The 19650-nt window shown below is 47.6% G+C and overlaps 1 long non-coding RNA gene across 1 annotated transcript; it reads right to left on the reverse strand.

The window, feature by feature from the left end:
• Positions 1-5853: 5853 nt before the first annotated feature.
• LOC140848674 (uncharacterized) lies at positions 5854-9992 on the reverse strand. The gene is made up of 3 exons (XR_012129773.1): positions 9248-9992; positions 8992-9076; positions 5854-6328 (listed from the first exon to the last, which is right to left on the reverse strand). It is a non-coding gene; the product is annotated as an uncharacterized lncRNA (long non-coding RNA).
• Positions 9993-19650: the final 9658 nt, after the last annotated feature.

Here is a 19650-nt window from a genome sequence, read left to right on the forward strand (position 1 = left end):
GAGAAAGTCACTTCTCCAAGGAATGTCATCTGACTGAATCCCAGCTCCAGCATTTACCCCTAACCTAATCCAAACTCTGTTCTGATTTGCATTTAGGATTATACAAGCATGGTGATATTTGTGGAAAACAAAACTTAAAAATTTAAGTTGCTTTTAGAGGAAAAGGCAGGAAAGAAAGTTAAATTGCCTTCAGTCCATCAATCCTCGTACCTCATTGACTTTCTTAACATACTGAAGGGAGTTTTACTTTTCCATGTTTTTTATACATATGAACACAATACTCTTCCCACCATAATTCAATAATGTACCTAAAAATGTGTTCCCTCCTCCCGCAACCTGACATCTTCATAGGTGGTCTTGTGCTCATCTGCATAAAGAGCGCAACGAAGAACAGTTTTTAGGTGAGAGATTTTTTTGTTTTCAGGCTAAGTCCTGTAGAGTGCGATGCAGGCTGCCAGGTGTTATGCTTTTTCCTCTGTATCCTGGTCTAAACAATGACAACTCAACGCTTTTACTGCTATTCTAAGCTAGAGCCTTCTTGGAACTCAAGTCCAGACCTTTAAATTCCTTGTGACAACTCTCATTTCTGACCACCAAGCCCCCATTCTCCCTCCATCTGTAGGAAGTGGGCTCACTCCCCAGCACCAAGAATATATTCTGATCTGTCTCATTTTTCCTACCTTAGTGTCATGAGGTCCCTCCTCCACTGCTGACCACAAGCCAATCTCAGAGGTGGCCTCACATGTAAAAAAAACAGCCTGTATTTTTAAAAACCAGACTTTATTTAGGTTCAACTTAGTAACATTCACCAGTTTCAAGTGTAAAATATGATGAGTCTTGGCCAGTGTATATAGTTGTGTAACCACCACCATAACTGAAATACAGAATGTTTCTATCTCCCTGAAAGTTCCCTGTGCCTCTCTGAAGTTCATCCCCTCCTCCTCCTTCTAGCCCCTCGTGACTACTGATCTCCTTTCTGTCACTGTGATTTTGAATTTCCTGAAATTTCTTATAGATGGAATCATGAAATATGCATTCTGTGGTGTCTGGTTTCTTTGACCCAGCATAATGATTTTGAAATTAATCCATATTGTGTATCAGTCTTTGGTTTCTTTTTATTGCCGAGTAAATTCCATTATATGGATATACCACAGATTGTTAACCCATTTTCCAGTTAAGTGGCATATGGGTTATTCTCAGTCTTTGGCCATTGTAAATAAAATTGCTATGAACGTTCACTTATAAGTCCTTAGGTAAATATCTCTCTTAGTAATGGCTCTTGGGTAAATATCTAGGAATGAGAGTGCTGGGTTGTAATGTAAAAGTATATATATATCTTTATGAGAAACTGCCAGACTGTTTTCCAAAGTGGTATCAGTTTACATTCCCACCAGCAGTGTGTGAGGGTTCCAGTTGCTCTGTATCCTTGCCAACATTGGCATGGTCACATTTTTTATTTTTAATTATTCTAATAGATGTATAGTGGTACTTCATTGTGATTTACATTCGCATTTCTCTAATGACTAATGATGTTGAGTATCTTCTTACATTACCACCTAACACTCTCATTCCTAGGTATTCACCCAAGAGCTATTTACCAAGAGAGGTATTTACCTAAAGACTTAATAAGTGAATGTTCATAGCAACTTTAAGCACAATAGCCAAAAACTGAAAATAATCCATATGTCAATGTGTTTATTCCATTCATATATTTTCTTTGGTGAAGTGTCAAAGTTTTTGCCATTAAAAAAGTTGGTTATCTTCTTACTTTGACTTGTAAGAGTTCTTTATAGAGTCTGGATAATTCAAGTCCTTTATCTGATACATGTTTTGCAAATGCTTTCACCCACTTGTGCCCTGCCTTTTGCTTTTTTAATGTTGTTTTTTAAAGAGCAGTTTTTCTTTGTGATAAAGTCTACTTTATCAGTTTTTTCTTTCTTTTATGGTTTCTGACTTTTGTGTTCTAAGAAATATTTGCTTTATCCCAGTTTCTCCATTTCAGTGCAATTGTTATTTTGGGCCAGATAATTCTCTGTTGTGGGAGGCCGTTCTGTGTATTCTATAATATTTAGCAGCATTCTTGGCCTTTACCCACTAACTCAGTAGCATCAGCCCTCCAGTTATGACAAGAAGTATCTCTGGACATGTCCTCTGGGGAAAAACTACCCCAGGTTAAGTAACACTGGCCAAACCAAGATAAAAATAATTGTCTTCTACTTTTTCTTCTAGAAGCTTTACAATGTTAACTCTTAAGACTTCTGTGATATATTTTGAATTAATTTTGGCATTTGAGGTGATGGCTGAGATTCATTTCATTGCATACAGATATCTAGTTGCTTCAGCCCGATTTGTTGAAAAGATTATCATTTCCCCATTGAATTACATTGGCCCTTTATCAAAAGTTGATTACATATCTGTGGGCCTATTTCTGGACTCTCTGTTCTATTCCACTGATTTATGTGCCCATCCTTCCATCAATATTGCACTGTCTCAATTATTGTAGCTTCAAATTAACTCTTGAAATAAGATTGTGTAATCCTCAAACTTGGTTCTTACTTTACAAAATTGTCTTGATTATGTTAGGACCTGCCCTTTTTCATGTACATTTTAGAATCATGTTAATTTCTACAAAAACATCCTGCTGGTGTTTTTACTGACTGTATTGAATCCATAGATCAATCTGAGAAGAAATGGCATTTTAACAATATTTAGTTTTCCCATCCATGAACATGCCTTATCTTTCATTTTAAAATCTCAGTCATATTTTGTTGTTTTCAGTGTACTGGTTAGAGTGGTTTTAAAAATACATTCACAGATTATTTGATATACGTCCCTTCCTGAGTTGGAGACTAATTCTCCTCCCCGTGAGTATGGGCTGGACTTAAGAGACTTAACTTGTTCTAAAGGATAGAATAAAGCAGAAGTGACGGTGTAGGACTTTGGAGACTAGGTTATAAAGAACGCTATGGCTTTTGAATTGGGTTTCCCTTTTTCTCTTGGATCATTCACTCTGGAAGAAACCAGCTGCCATGTTGTAAGCCATGGTAAGAAGTGGAGACCACCCTTGTTTGATGTGCTAACAAGCATGTCAAGCCTTCAGAGGACTGCAGCCCTGGCCAACCTCTGCTTAGCAACCTAGTGAGACCCTGAGCCAGAATGATCCAGCTAAACTGCTCCTGAATTCCGGATCCATGGAAACTGAGCTTAGGGTGCATTGATTCAAACCACTCAGTTTGGGATAATTTGTTATGCAGCAATAGATAACAACACACCCATCTTGCATCTATTTTGTTCAAATGTATCACTCAGTATGTGATTTTTTTGATGAAATTTAAAAAGATGTTTTTTAAAATTTCGCTTTCCAGTTCTTTGCTGTAAGAATATAGAAATATAACTGAATTTAGAATTTTGACTTTGGATCCTGTGACCTTGCAAAACTCAGTTCTATAGCTTGAAATCTGTAAATTTGATGTGTTAAGAAACTAGTGTAGCAGTCCTCAATCCCTGGCTGGTGAGTAGGCTTTTAGTAACATTTAGTACACTTTTAGTAAACCAAGTTCTGACTGATTCTAAGTCCATGGTCTTTCCCCTCCCACACTGGGAAACTTTAGGACCACCAGCAGCAGGAGTGTGTGGACTTTTACTTTCACAACTTGATGTTAGCACAGCACCTTGACTGCCATCCAAGTTTGCCTTCCTTCATTCTGCTGGCTACTAACTCAGTTCCTTTAATTTCTTTTTTTAGTCATTAGCCTGAACAGGTTCAGATCTCTGGACTTCTCCATGTGTGATCTTTTTGCCTCCATTTCCCCACCATGTTTTCCAATGTTTCCCAGCTCAAGTTCCCAAGTGTGACACTCCAGTTTGGCCCCTCTCATCTTTTCCCTCCAGGTCACTGGTTGCCAGGCAGCCCTCTGGACAGGTCTCCCCTTCTTCCAGCTGGTTCTGTCCACAGGGCCCAAGTTCCATTGTTCAAGTGTACTCACTTGAGCTGTAGGAGTTGGGGACAAGTGATCTCCCTCTAGAGTGGTGTGAGGTGCGATGCAACGGCACCTTTCATGCAAACATCCACCCCTATGCCCTACCTCCTCCGAAGCCTTGAATCACTCTGTGATCTTACCACTTCTTTTCATCCAATCTGTGAGAGAAATCCAAACCCCATTTATAGAATTGAATACTTCAGTGATTTGGCATTAATTATCTCCCTCCTCCCTCCCAAGCCCTTCCACCCCTTTCTTTGCTCATTTACAGTCAGAACTGAAAGGGACCAGAAAAATCGCGCACTCCAATCCAAGCTCTTGGTAGGGGAGAAAATGCTGGCCTGGAGAGTTTAAGTGACTTACTTGTTCAAGTTCATACAGAGGCAACGTTTAAATATAGGCCTCTTGATTTTCCCGAGTTAGTTCTTCACTCCCACCAATTAGTATGTGGCCCCAGCAGGCAGGCCCACCTCCTACTCCCACTGGGGCCTGATGGGGTAGAGAAACTGGTAGTACAGTCCAATGGAGGCAGAGAGGGCCAGGGAGCAGGTGACCCAGCTGAGGCTGTGGGTGGCAGGTGTCCCACCCCACCCAGGATTGGGCTTTAGAACTTAGTGGGTGAGTGTCTGGGGGTCTAGGTCCAGTTTTGGCTAAGAGATGAAAGGTACAAAGGCCGGGGACTGGATGAATTGTAGCCAGAATCAACAGACCTGTATTGGTTTCCTGTGGCTGCTGCAGCAAATTTCCACAAACTGGGTAGCTTAACACAACAGAAATGCATTCTCTCACAGTTCTGGAGGCCAGGAGTCTGACAGCCAGCTGTCAGCAGGGTTCCACTTCCTCCAGAGACTCTGGGGAGAATCTGTTCTTTGTTTTTTGCAGCTTCTGGTAGCTTTAGGTGTTCCTTGGCTTGTGGCCACATCCCTCCAATCTCTGCCTCTGTCTTCATAGCGCCTTCTCCTCTGTGTATGTATGTCTTCTCTTCTCTCTGTCCCTCTGCCTGTCTCTTATAATGAAACTCATGATGGCATTTAGGGCTCAGCTGGACAACTCAGGATAACCTCTTCTTCTCAAGATCTCTAACTTAATCACATATTTTGCCTTAAAAGGTAACACTCACAGGTTCCAGGGATTTGATAGGGATATCTTTTGGGGCACCAATTTCAGCTCACCACAGACCTCACCACCCCACACTGACACCCTCCTTCCCATGGCCTCTGGTCTGTGGGGGAAGGAGCAGCAGGCCAACGTTCCTTCCTTATTCCTCCTGGGAGCACAGGGAAACTGGAGAGAGTCAAGAGAGAACATTTATGGCCCTTCTTATTTAGATACTGCATTAGCTTGGACTGCTTTAACAAAATACCACAGCCCAGGGGGCTTAAACAACAGAAACTGAGTTCTGGAGGCCGTAACCCTGAGATCAGTGGGGCAGTGTGGTTGGTTTCTGGTCAGAGCTCCCTTCCTGGCTTGCAGATAGCTGCCTTCTTGCCACGTCCTCACACGGCCTTCCTTCTGTGCACTCGTGGGGAGAGACAGAGGGTGCAAGGGAGAGCGATGGAGCTCTGCAGCTCTCTGGGATCCTTTCTCAAGAGGACACTCATCCTGGTCAGATCAGGGCCCTGCCCTTACGACCTCATTCAACCTTCCTTACTTCCTCAGAGGCTCCATCTTCCAACACAGCCACACTAGGGGTTAGGGCTTCACATACGAATTTGTGGGGACACAAAACATTCAGCCCCCAATTGACACTTAGGCTTATGTTTTCATTGAATCACCTCAATTGTATGGTCAGGTAGGGATTAGCATTCTACAATACAGGTGAGGAAACTGAGGCTCATAGGTGAAGTAACTTGCCCGAGTAACTCACCTGGCTGATGGGTGCCCAAGTCAGGATGCACAGCTGAGTTGGTCTGGCTCTGAAGTTCGTGCTGACTCCACTGTCCTGGGTCCCCTGGGAACTCCACAGCTCAGATTCCAGCACTACCCTCCTGCACTGCTTCGCTGCCTCTGCCTTCCACCAAAGTGCTAACCTGGAGTTCACAGCCTCTTCTTTATCGCAGCCCCCCATCCTCAGCCCTCATGAACCCTGGATACACTCGTATCTCTCAGGTGTCTTGGGGAAGGCAGTCACTGGAGAGAGGGCGACAGGGGTCCACGTGCTGGGCTTCCCTGTGTTTGCATTTGCTTGAGCGGTGCAGGGGGTGGAAGGGGAGGAGCCCTTCTCCCTGGCAGTTAGGAGACTTCAGTTGAGGTCCAAACAGGACAACCTCCACGAGTGATCTCTGGCAGTCCATTCCACATTCTGGACCTCAGTTTCCTCCTCTCGCAAATGGGGGGATTCAGTTACACTGTAAGATATGTTCAAGTCCTCAACCTCTCTGACTTAAAGATATTGTCCTACTGACAAAAACCCTCTCTGGTTAACAAAACGCCTTCACTCATCACTCACCATTCAGTGAACATTTACTTCTACCATCTGCACTTGACAGTGTGTTGGGCAATGCTGGGCAACAGAGGGCACAGAGAGATAAGGGAGACCTAATTCCTGCCCTCGGAGAACTGCTAGTGCAGGTAGAAATGCAGATATAAGGGAGGGGTGTGTAAGAGTGTGTATGGTGTGAACAAAGACCCCTAGGTGCTAAGGGGAAGGGGGGGAGGAAGAGTGATGCAAGTGACCGCACACCCAGTAAAGCAAAGGAGGCATTTTGGTCTTTATTTTACAGATAGGAAAACTAAGGCTCAGAGACAGAAATGTCTGCCTAAGGCCACACAGCCAGAAATTGGCCAGGCCCACCTTCATTCCAGGTCCTTATCTTTTGGCACAGTTAGCCCTGCACTGTTGGGGATAGAGAATGGGAAGGAATCTGAGCAAGGCACTGAAGATGCTTGTGAAGAGTTCTCAGTCTGGTGGGTGTGGACCTGGCAACACCCCACTCCAGATTTTCACCAGCACAGCTTGGCCACCTTGTGTATGTTAGACCTTGGCCTGGGCTGATTCAAAGGGTTTCAAGGCCCTGCGGAACTGCAGCCTGCTAAATGATGGTACACACCAGGGTCAGAGCACTGCCAATCTACAAGAAGGTCCAGTTTGGGCACGTTGAGTATTTTCAACCAGAACGAATTCATGGCTCCAGACCTTTCATTCATCCACTCATTTGTTCGCCACGTAGGGCTGAGAGCCAGCACTATCTACCCAGCACTGTGTCTGTCTGGGGAATCTCCCCTCCCTCACGGGCCACCTGTCCTAAGCCCTCAGCACTTGGCAACAGCCGTGTGTCTGCATTTGTGTGTATCTTGCTCTGTGGACTGTCATGAGCCCCAGAGCAGGGGTCTGGTCTCACTCTTCTCCAGCTGACCTTGGGGAGACTACATCAGGCTACTTGGCCTCTGTGACTTTCTCTCTGCTGCTCCCCCGGCTCCCCCTCCAAGAGTGGGGACTCTAGGCCAGACTGTGAAGTGGGTGGGGGTATGAGCACTCTCTAGGTGGGTCGATTAGCTCCAAACCAAAGGGCAGAGCTGGAGAGGCTCAGATCACAGAGCAGACCAGTTGCCCACTGTACTGATGAGAAAACTGAGGCATCCAATTACTGACCCCCCACCAATTTGGTAGGGGCCCAGCCTCTTAGCTCCCAGGTCGCCCACCTGAAGCCTGCAAACCTAACCTGGGTGGTCCTCTGGCCTCACATTTAGCTGCTTTGACAGAGGATGGCGGTCCCTTTGCAATGGGTGGGGTAGAGGAGGGCAGCCGCTCCGGTCCAGAGGACATTCTCTCCCAAAGTGCTTTTGATCTGCAAAGAGCCTGGCCCAATCCTCCCCACCTACTCCTGGATTGCCCTGCACTGAGAACATAGTGGTGGGGGTGTGGTGGGGCGGAGGGGGGACGGAGATCATCCAAAGGATCATTTTAGTGTTCATTCTGCAGCCTTCCTTGACAGACGAGATCTCTTGAGTGGGTTTCGGAAGCGGGGTACGAACCTACGTGTGCACGTGTGATATCTGGTGTGGAAACGGGTCTATGGAACCACACACATGTGCGTCTGTTCGCGGGATTGTGAGCGCCCACGAGGGCATCCTGTGTGAAGGGGTACATGCAACGGAGGTGCCACGGTTGGCTTGATGAGGCTTTGGACTGCAAAGCTCCCCCGGCGCTAGCCGTCCCCTTGCTTTGACGCTGACAGGACAATCTTGCGTAAAGAGCCGCTTGGAGACCCGGCCATCTAAGGTGGCTCCTACTAGATAAGGCATTCCGGAGCGCAGACTGTGTATCTGAATGTTCCTGTACATGGAATTCCGATGAGAGGCCTGGGGCAGAGTCTCCCCGCTCACACTGGGGGTGGGGTGCGGTGCGGGAAAGGGTGAGTGCTAGGGGCACCCTGCGCTCGCCTCTTTCCTGCGAACACTGGACTGCGCGTTTCACAAACCCAGTGCCCTGCGCCCGGCCTTGGGCTCCTCCCCGCGGGACCTAGGGCCAGCCCCTTTCTTTGTCTGGGCCCCAGACACCAGGTCTGCAGAACCGGGGCCCGCCGCCTTCCTCAGGCCCTGGGGGCCCAGGGAGGAAAAGCTGCGGGTGGAGGATGCCTCCGCGGCCCAGGCAGCGAGTGCTTTTCGGCCCCTGGCCCCCCAGCCCACCCCCTTTGGGTCTGCGGGCCCCGGAGCCGGCGGACAGCGCAGGCGGCGCCGCCCCGCCCCAACACAGGCCCTTTGTTACCTGCCCGGGCGCGCCGAGCTGACGAGCGCTACGTGCAGCTGGGCCGCGGGGCGGGGACCGGGGGCCTCCAGTCCCTGCCGCCCCTCCTCTGCTGTCAGCCCGGCTTCCGGAGGCGTCCTCCCCTCCGCCCGCGCCCACCCTCGCGGACCGCTCGCCGACCCTCGCAGAGACCCGACTGCACTTTCTGGTCGGATTCAGGCCACCATCACCCGACACACTCGCACCCCAAGGGCTAGCGCAAAGAGCGCTTCTGAGAAGCCTCCTCTCCTCCCACTTTTTAGTCCATCCCCTCGGGGTGCTCACCCACTGGGGTCGAGGCTTGCTTCCCCTCAAGATCCAGCGCAAGCGCAGCACACTGCCGGGCACAGGCCTACGGCCACGAAGATGCCTTCAGAGCGAGAGGGAGGGAGTTAAGTTGAGGCGCAGGAAGGAAAACCGAGCTCCACTGCCCCAGCTGATACCCGAGCTTCCCTGTTGGTCCCGGCTACGGACCCTAGGCACTCTCAGGTGTCCTGAGACCCTTCATTTACGAGACCTGTTCAGCCATGGGCCCCCCAACCTTTGCTCAAGCTGTTCCTTCCACCCGTTCCAGTGTCCAGCCACAAGTGCAAACCAGACGCGTCCAAGGCCGTCTCTCCTGGAGAAGCCACGTCTGATCCTTGAGGCTTTGTGGTGATCTGTGTACCTGACTTTTGTGCCAGGTTCTTTACACATAATGTTGCATTTCCCCTTCATTGTTATCCTTTCGGGGAGTGAGATGACAGCCTGCCAGTGGCTTTGGGGTTTGAGCTCTGTGCTAGGAAGATACCAAACAGCAAAAGGCGTAAAAAACAAGCCTTTTCTGCCACCCCGCACCCGTCTTTCTCTTGAAAGACCCAGGGGAACGGCTGTCCCTCTGAACCGCTCCCCAACTCCCTGAGCCCTCCCCCTTTCACGCCAGAGCAGGGCAGGGCTGGGATTCCGGCTCTAGGGCTAGGTCCGGCTGGGTCCCCCGTGGTTTTGGGCCTCCTTGAGGAATTTCAGGGGTGAATGTGTAGGGTGTGGTGAGAGGTGAGGTGGGAGCTGCAGGAATGTGGGGCTTCCTGGAGAGAAAGCTAGCAGAAGGGGGAGAGGGTGGTGAGACGGTTCTCCAGGGAAAAGGCCCTGAGAAGCCTGGGCTAGTTTGAATGACAAAGGTTCCCTGGGGAGCAGAGGCTATTTCGTGAGGGTGGGAATGTGGGAAGAGGAGGGTCAGAAGGGCGGGGAGGAAACTGTCCTTGGGCCCCCAGCTGCAGCGGCCCTTTCAAGTCCTGCTTAAACCCTTAACAATGAGAGGAACTGACCTGTGGACACTGCAGGCAAAGGATGATTAACGTAATTCACTGAGGAAATACGAAAACCCTATGAAAATGTTAGAATTCCCAAAGTACAAATAAAAAGGAGATTCCGGCTTTTCTTACCTATAGAATTGGTAAAGATAAAAATAATGAAAACACCAGATGTTGGTAGGGTGTGGGGAAGCGGTGCTTTTTTTCTCTGCTGAGGAGGTCAATTGTAGGACGTTCCTGCAGGATCATTTGAAACTATGTGCGTAAGCTTTTAAAAGAGTTATGCTTTGATTTAGCAATTCTGCTTCCAGGCTATATACCCTAACATGATGTATCCCAGCCTTATTTATAACCGGGGACAACTGGAAATTCTCTAAATGTTTAATGACAGGAACTGGCCAAATAGACCACATTCATAGATGGAAGGCTGTGCAGAAATTGTCATGCTCTTGAAGAATATTAAACATATGAGGAAACACTCAAGATATGCTGGTAAATCAAAAGGGGAAGTTATAAAGCAGCATGACTCCAATTTTTTACAATGTCCATATAAATAGCCATAATACCTGCCGTGTATCTTGCTAGACTGGGTGCTCTCCCCGGGGCTAAGACCTCTAACCAGGCTCTCATCTAAGTATCACAGCAGCCTTGCCAAGGGTGATTCTAAAAACTGCATTAGGGGGGGAAAAAAGCCTGCAAGGAAATTCACCAAAATGTTAACAGGGAAATGAGGGCATGTATATTTAATTTTCTTCTTTATGCTTTCTGGTACTTTCTGAAATTTCTTCAATAAAAATATGTAGTAATAAAAACATGAGAAATTTAAAATTACAGAAATCATTTGTTCAAAAATGTTTCCAGGATCTCTTCTTTTCAGGGTACGTGTCAGTTTTCTCTGTATTCATGTACTGGCACTACTCTAACAAACTACCACAAACTGGGTGGCTTTAAAAACACCCCACATTTATTCTCTGACAGTCCTGGAGGCTAGAAGCCTGAAATACAGGTGTTGGCAGGACTGGTTCCTTCTGAGGGCTGTGAGGCAACCATCAGCTCCAGGCCTGTCTCTTAGCTTCAGGTGCCTCTGTCTAGTTCCTCCTGCCTGGATGTCTTCATATCATCTTCTCTCTATGAGTATCTGTCTTTTGGTCCAAATTTCCCCTTTTTGTGAGAACACCAGTCATACTGACAGACCTACCCTAATCACTTCATTTCAACTGATTACCTATCTCCAAATAAGATTGTATTTTAAGATAGAAAGGATTAGGACTTCAACATATGAATTTGGGGGGTCACAATTCAATCTGTACACTGTTGGACCAGTGTGCTCCCTCTGAGTGAATGTGGCAGGGAAGTTGGGTGGGGAAAGCCTCCATGGGATGAGAGTACATGTTCCTGGATATTCTGGGGTGCCCCTGGCCTTGCTCCGCATTATTTATTTAGACTTTTTGGACTTCGCTTTCCTCCTTGGTACTCTGAGGCTGGTCCTATTTACCTTCCAGGGTCGTGAAGGAGGAGATAGGTGAAAAATGGCTTCCATGGAGCCTGGCACAAAGTCTTTCTCAGGAAATGTCCTTTTTTTCTCTTCTCACTGGGGGTAACTTGGAAAGCAATGGTCCAGGGACAATCCCATAGGGCTTGGTTCAGGTTCTAGTCCTGTCCTTCACTAACCGCATGAGCCCTGTGGACCTCAGTATCCTTGTTTGTGAGATAGGAAAATATCTGTTCCCACTGAGCTGGTGTGGTTTGCTTTCCCTGGACTTGGAAGCCTCACAGCAGGAAATGAATGAAAATGCATGAATGATTTTTGGAAATCCAGTGCAGGCAAGGATGTTATGGGAGACTCAAGACAACTGGAAACATCAGCTTGTTGGGTCTGATTTAGGTGTTTTCTTCTTTAGGAAGTTTTCCTTGAATCCACAGTCTGGGTTAGACCCCACATCCACTCCATCCTGGACTTCCATAGTCCCCTCTACTACCCTCTGTCATGCCATTATAACTGCCCCTAAGGACTAGGGAAGGCTCTTTGAAGGAAGTGACCATCACCTCTGCGTGTCTGTTAAAGTAACAAATATGAATGAAAATAATATAACCCAGTGCTGGCCATGTGGTGGGGACCCACTCAGTATTGATGCAAATCAATATATCTTTCTAGCGACCTATTTGGCAATGCCTGTTAGAAGTCACACACTTAAATATAACCTTTGGCTAAGTAAAACCAGTTTGGGGAATATATAACAAGGAAATAATGGAAAGGGAAAAAAAGCTATTTGTATAAAGATGTTTTGTGCTGACTGTGTCAAGGAGAAGAATGGAGCAATGAGTAGATAAATGACAAGCTATGGTAGGTTGGTACACACTGTGACAATTCAGAGCAGACCAGCAAATAGCCGAGTACAGAACACGTGTCAACTCCTGAAATGAACCCTGGGAACCTGAGAATCTCTGTCCCATCTGGTGCATAGAGAGGCAGGTAAACGATCACTGTATAGTGTAAGAAGTGTGACAATGAGTGGGGAAAGGTACATGTAGAGAAGTTAACTCCATGGGCAGGAGGGGCAGGAGAAGTTGCAGGAGAAGATAACTGGGCTGGCTTTAGGCAGATGGTTGTGGGAAGGAGGAAGACTTCAGATAGTCAGAGCATCGTAAACAGAGGTTGGGGGCATTTGGGAATGGCAAATTGTGGGCAGGCTGGAGTATGGGATATGTTCAGGGCTGGTAAGGCTGGAGAATGTGGCAGAGGCCAGATTGTAAAGGGCTTTGAATGCCAGTTTGTGCTTTACCCAATCCAGGAGGGGCCAGCAGAGCTCTTTAAACAGGTGAGCAAGAGCATGACCTTTGTGATTTCGGAAGGTCATGGTGCAGCAGTTTGGACGACTGACTGGAGAGGCCAAGAGGCAGGGAGACTTGCTGGAGCCTGTTGTGGGGTTCCGGTGTGACAAGGTGACAAGGCAGGGATGGGGTGAACGGGCAGCCTCACAGGGCATTTAGGAGGCAGAAGACATGGTGCTTGGTGATTGGACAGGATGTAGGGAGAGGCAGAGGCAAGTCTGTGGCTGGTGGTCTAACACTGAGTAGGGAACACAGGAATAGGTGCCAGTTTTAGGGTGAATCCAGTTTTGAATTTGTAAAGAGTTAGAGGAAGAAGGGGCACTCTGGAAGGGATCTTGAGAAATATCCAAGTAGAAAACCAGGGAAGATCTATCTCATGAAAACCCAGGGACAAGAGTGCAAAAAAGGGAACCTAAGCAGCAATACAAAACAGTGCCGCTCCTGGGCGGGAGCACAGTGCCGTCTCTTCTCACACCCAGGTGGAGGCTCCCCCAGGCCCTTCCTGGGCAACCTGCCTCCTCACCTGGGGGCTCTGTGCATCCTTCAGTAACCCAGGGCCTTGCTGGGTGTCTGTTCCCTCCTGTGCCCAAGGGGCACCATGATTCTACTTGTCCTCCTGCAGTATTCAGAGCCTCAGATGAGAACCCAGAGAAAATGCCTCGCCGGCTGCCGGACACATGATCTCTGCTCAGCCCTTTTAAAGTCTCCGGTTCCTCCAGAGGCTGGCTGGTTGTGTTTTCTCTTGTCTTTGGCAGCTGCTTGGTTCACCCCGCTCTGCTCCAGCGGCACCTCCGTTCTAACTTGTTCTGCGGCCCGCTGTCAGTCGGTGGCCCGCCCGTTCCGGGCTTCCCTGAGTCGCCGCCGGCCCTGATTCGCTGAGGGCAGCTCTGCTCTGGGGCCTGCTCCTTGCCTCGCTTTCTTCCTTTCTCTTTCTAGTATCTTCTCCTCTCTCTACCATCTTATTTTTCCCCAGTTGACTCAAGTTTTAACCATATTTTAAAGCAGGAACAGAAATTCCTCTTCTACCTAGTCCTCCTTTAACCTCCTTTCCATTTGCATTCCTTCTTAGCCAAATCTCTCAAGTAATTACCTATATTTCTTCACCTCCCTTTCGTCTTTTTTTTTTTTTCTTGTATCATTTCTCTCTCTCTGTCTTTTTCTCTCCTTCGTCTCCTAATTCTTGGCAGTCTGGCTTCCACTCCCACCTCTCCCCTGAGACTCTTTGTAATGATCTTGTGCTGAATTGAATGGTGGCCCTCAAAATATGTCCAGATCCTAACCCCTGAGGATTAGAGGGTGTGAATGTGAATTTATTTTAAAGGGTCTTTGCTGAGGTTAATAATTTAAAGATCTCAAGATGCAATCTGCTTGGATTTAGGGTAGAGCTTAAACACAATGATAGGTGCCCTTATAAAAACAAGACGAAGATTTGAGGCTGAGACACAGAAAGGAAGGCCACGTGAATGCAGAGTCAGAGACTGGGGTTTTATAGCTACAAACTGAGAAACACCAGGACTGCTGGCAGCTGCCAGAAACATGGAGAGGCATGATTGGATTCTCCCTCCAAGGTTCGGAAGGAGCCGACCCTGCTGACACTTTAATGTCAGTCAGATTCTGGCCTCTAGAACTGTGAAACAATACATTTCTGTTGTTTTCACGTCACCCAATTTGTGGTAATTGAATATGGCAGAACAAAAACATGTGTTCAGTCATAGTAGTAGCAGCTCACACTTAGGAAGTGGCTACCTTGTGTCTGGCTCCCTTCTAAGTGCCCTACATACATTATCTCATTTAACCCTGCCTTCCCTCCCAACCCACCCCTTCAACCAACTCAGTGAAGTAGACATGCAGTAATAATAGCAATGCCAACACAACCAGCTATCGAGGGGTTGCCATGTCTTTGGCATTTACAAACTGAACTTTCCACCTGAGCAGTATGTCTTATTATTATTCTCTGTTACAGATGAGGAGCCTGCAGACCAAAAACTTATGTAATTTGCCCAGGGTTACACAACAAGCATGTAGTACAGGTAGGATTCCAACCCTGGTAATTCCTGTGGGTGCCCTTAACCACTTTGCACTTCATCTTAGTCACCGGTGGAGAGGGAGCTGAGCAGGCTGCTTGGCAATCTGATCCAGAGCTTGATTTTCTATACTTGGCACGATGGAAGGGGCCGAGGGTCTGCCAAGTTTGAGGAAAAGGTCTATGGGTTGGTATGTAGGTCTGTCCTGGAGGGATAAAAAGACAGGGAGGGGGAGATTGGAAATGTTGATAACCTCATACAGCACATGCCCCTGGAGCAAGGCAGTGAGACAGAGGTGACTGTGGTCACCCTGAGGACAATCCAGTTTAAGATCCCAGAGCTGGAGCAGTTCTGGATGATGGTAAGATCTAGTTGTGGCCATGGGAGTAAAGCCTGAACAGTGCAGAGGTGGGGGTGGAGGGGAGGGAGATTGTCAACAGACTCTGCTGGGTCAAGAAACTTGAAGGACAACATTCATACCAGAGACCTGACAGACTGCTCTGGAAGCTCAAAGGGTTGAGCGATCACTCTTTGTGCTTATCATAAAATAAATGGAATCTGAGCTGGTTCCTGAAAAATAGGAGATGACAGATACAGAAACAAGGAAGATTTCTACATAATAGGCACAGCAAGTACAAGGACGTGGAAGAGTGGTCACATGGGGCATCTAGTTCATAGCTCAAGTTGGCCATACTCAAGGGTGCATGGAAGGGTGCAATGGAACTTGAGCTGGGAAGTGTCCTAATTTGGGTACCCTGCCAGGCAGATGCTGAATTGAGGATATAGGTGCAAGTGCTTATTTGAGAGGATGCCCCCATGAAGCACAGTGAAGGAGTGGAAGACAGAGAAGGGGGAAAGCCAAAAAGGATGAGCAAGGAGTGCATTGGGTAACTGGGACTCAGTCTCACTGGGACACTGAGAGATGATGTAGAACACATTCAAGAGAGACAAGGAAACTGAAATATTTGTCACCCAAATCTGAATGGTTCCATGCTCCTGCTACCACAGAAAGCCCTTGGGCAGGGAGGTGTGGGTCCCTGAGGCTGGAGACCACCAGTGTGTATTGAAACTCCCCACTAAATCTGTAGGTGATTTTTAGGTGGGGCTAAAGGAATATGGGTGGAGTACTAATAGCACCTTATAGAAAGGAAAGCTAAGAAGAGTTTGTGGGACCCCCACAGTCCCTACTAGAGTTTTGCTGTTTATTTGTTAGGCAATGGGAAGCCATGAAAATTTTCCAAACTTCAGTCAAGGGGGTGCTGCTCCTGAAAGCTCCTGCCACCCCAGAATGTGCAGCAGTGGAGAGGCAGCAAGGTGGGGCATAGGGGGTGCAGAGTGGGAACTGGGCAGCAGGACAGAGGAATGGGAGGCTGGGCAGGAGGAGATGGTAAAGGTGTTGCAGAGTTCGAATGGATGGGTTTGGCAACTGATTGGATTGGAGAGGAGCAGAGGAAAGAGAGGAGGCTCTCAGGAGGGTAGTGCGGCTCAGGCAGGAATGACCGCCTCCAGGTCATGTCTTGTCAGGAAGCATCAGAAGAGGAACACTGTATGCTGAACAGACCAGAAGACTTTTCTGAGCATTAGTCAGCTGTGCTTCTCCTACATTTGGCATCCTTAAAAAGTTATAATAAAGTCCATTTTTAAAGCACTTACTATGTCCCATGTACTTTATCTACATTACTACTCCTCTTTTCCAGCCATACTGGCATGGATGTACTACTGTCCCATTTAATGAATGTGGAAGCAGGACTTACAGAGGCTGAACCATGGGTACACACAGTGGCACGCAGCTAGTAAGTAGAGATTGGATCTTTTTGACAAAGCCCCTTCTCTACACTTTATCTGCATGTGTCACTTGCCTCAGGGAAATGAGTAAAATGCCAGCAACAGTCATGGGTAAGTGCTCAGCACTTTAAGCTCCCAAATCATGTTTGCTCATGACTGTGCTGAGTCCTGAGAGAAGTGTGAGAGTCTGAGATAGATAGCACCCCCATTTGAGAGATGAGAATACCAAGGTTTAGAGATATGATGTGGTTTATCCAAGTCACTCCACTGGTCCCTGCATCTTGACCTCAAATTGCATTCCCTGACCTTACCCATCCTGGACACACATGCCAGCAGGGTGGTCAGAGAGGAATAGGAGGATGATGGAGTCTGACCAAGGACGGTGACAGGGAGAAGGAGGGGAATCGATGGTGGAAGCTTATCTGGACCCAGACAAACACTTTTACGGAGAGCCTTTCTCTCCACCTTTTGGCTCAGCTTACTTCTGTATTGGCTTCATTGTTAGAAAGGCTCTCCTCATGTTTATCAACCTCAGGGGAAGAGCTTCTCTTCCCTAAAACACCAAGCAAGTGATTCCAGACTTTCAGGGGCTCAGTTTGGGTACATGCCCATTTCTGGACCAATTACATGCTCAGCGTGATTGAACCTGCTAACTGGCCATACTTAGGTAATGTATGAACCCAGCCCTGAAGCCAAGGAAAGGAGTCAGCCCACCCAAACCCAGAGGCGAGTCAGATGCTATCTTTATGCAAATACTGGGCAGAAAGAAACAACAGATGTCTTCCCTACTAGGTGGCCCCATTTTCCAAATAAAGAATCTGAGGCGTCCTAGCCCACCCCTAACACCCATAGCTGATGTGCCTCTCCCATCTACCAGAAAGAAGGTCAGGCAGGGAGGGTCAGGCCCAGGCAGCTCCAGTGCCCAAGGGCTCTTGGTTCCAGTCCAGCTGGAAACTGGCTGATTTTGCCTACAGCCTGTGGGTGCCTAACACTGTCAGCCAGGGCCTCACCCGCTCTGTGCTTCCAAAAAGTGCCCTGGAGGGAGGGTAATGGTTAACACAGGCTGTTTGAAAAGCTGCCCCAAGACCAGATGGCTTATTTGTAAGTGGAGGTGGAGGTCAGCTCCAGGATCATGTTGCCACCTCCTGTCTTAACACTGGGCCTCCTTGAGTTGGCACCAGGGATGGGGCATGACTCCTACACTTGCTTCTCCCTTGGTTGGAAACTCTCTGATGTCAGGGTCTTAGGTCAACAGAACAGTTCCAGGCATGAATATTTCTCAAGGCCAAGATGATGCAAGTTGGCAAGTGTGAGCCAGAGAAGAAGCCCAGAAGCCAGTTTGGTCCTTTAATGAGGAGTTAAAGATCCTTCATCCTGACTCTGCTTCCCCATGCCTGTTCCATCCTGCCTGGTGCCATGAAAAGAGACTTGTTACCCTGCATTAGGAGACCAGTTCTGCTATTTTGCTGAGTAATCTTGTGCTGTTGTCATAACTTTTCTGTACCTCAATCACCGCATTTGGGAAAGGTCAGAATACCCATCTTGGGCTGATTCTGAGGATGACCTGAGATAGTGCCGCAGAGCCCCTAGTGTGCACAGGCTGCACAGGCCCTGCGGGAATGAGTAAGAGAATGTTTCCTGCCCCTTCCAGGACACTGGGGAAAATAACAAGAACTCTGATTGGAGTCAGATGGACCCAATTCTTGCTCAGGTTCAGTCGACTCCAGCTGTGTGACCATGGGTAAGTGTCTTAGCTTCTCTGGGACCTTGATGACTTGATCAATAAAGAGCAAAATACTCACCTGTAAGATTGTCGTGAGAATTAAATGCAACCAAATATACAGCAGAGCATGGTTCATAGTAGATGCCCACTCTTTGCTTATTACTTTAACACCTACTTATTACTAATGCTGGAGAGTAGATCCACTAGTTCAGGCTTTGAGTATCCCATGGTGAACAAAGACAGACCCACTCCCTGCTTAGGAATTCAGTGAGGTAAATGATTTTGTAAGGGAAACAGGTAAGCATATAGATAGTCAGGTCACAACCATGGCACTATTATAAAGAGAGGTACCAGTGCTAAATGAAGATGTGACAAGATAATTCAACCAAGTTAGGGAAGTCAAGGAGGTCTTCCCTGAGGAAGTGATAATTGAGCCAAGGTCTGAAGCATGAGCAGGAAGAGCATCTGTAGAAGAAACAACATGTGCAAATCACCTGGGATCCCAGCAAGTTAAAGGGGTAACAAGAGGCCAGTGTGGTGAGAGCCCAGGCACCAAAGGGGCATGGGGTAAGGTGGGAGTGGATTGGAGAGGAGAGGCCAGACCTCACAGGTCTTGCAGGTACTGTTGTGGATTTTAGTCTTTGTCTGCATTTTAATTAGGGATGGGGACTGCATGATCATTTTTGCTTTCAAAATAGATCTCTCTGGCTGCAGCTTGGAGGTGAAGTATATGCACCAACATGGACATAGTTGCCTGTTGGAAGACCCTTGCTATGGTGTGAGTGAGTGATGAAGGAGTTTTGGGTTAAGGGGTGATGACAGATGGAGAAGAAGAGACCAAGATCATCAAGGATGTGGAACAGACAGTTCTTGATGAAGCATTGCCTAAGTGTGTCAAGAACAATTCCCTGGTTTGCACTAGTACTTGGATGGTGGTACTGCTGGAAGAGGAGCAGGTTTTGGGGGGATAAGTCCTTGAGCCTGGTTTTAGATGGGTTGCATGTGAGGCATTTCTGAGATGTCTAAGAAGCTATTACCATTTTTCATCAGATTTAGTGAGATGAGGCTCACTAGTACCTTTCCAGTGATTGATGGAGCAAGAAGCTTGTAAATGGACACAAAGAGACTTGCGGGGATGAGGGAGGGCTCTTTAGCCTCATCATCATGGTGGTTCATGGGTGCTCATACGGTGACACTAAGCAGATTGCACCCTTTGGATATGCACAGTTTATTGCACATCAGTCATACCTCACTGAAACTGTTGGAAAAGAAGAGTGATGGGGAGGACGTG

The sequence above is a fragment of the Manis javanica genome, chromosome 4 (genome assembly GCF_040802235.1).
Source record: "Manis javanica isolate MJ-LG chromosome 4, MJ_LKY, whole genome shotgun sequence".
In the NCBI taxonomy this organism is placed as follows: domain Eukaryota; kingdom Metazoa; phylum Chordata; class Mammalia; order Pholidota; family Manidae; genus Manis; species Manis javanica.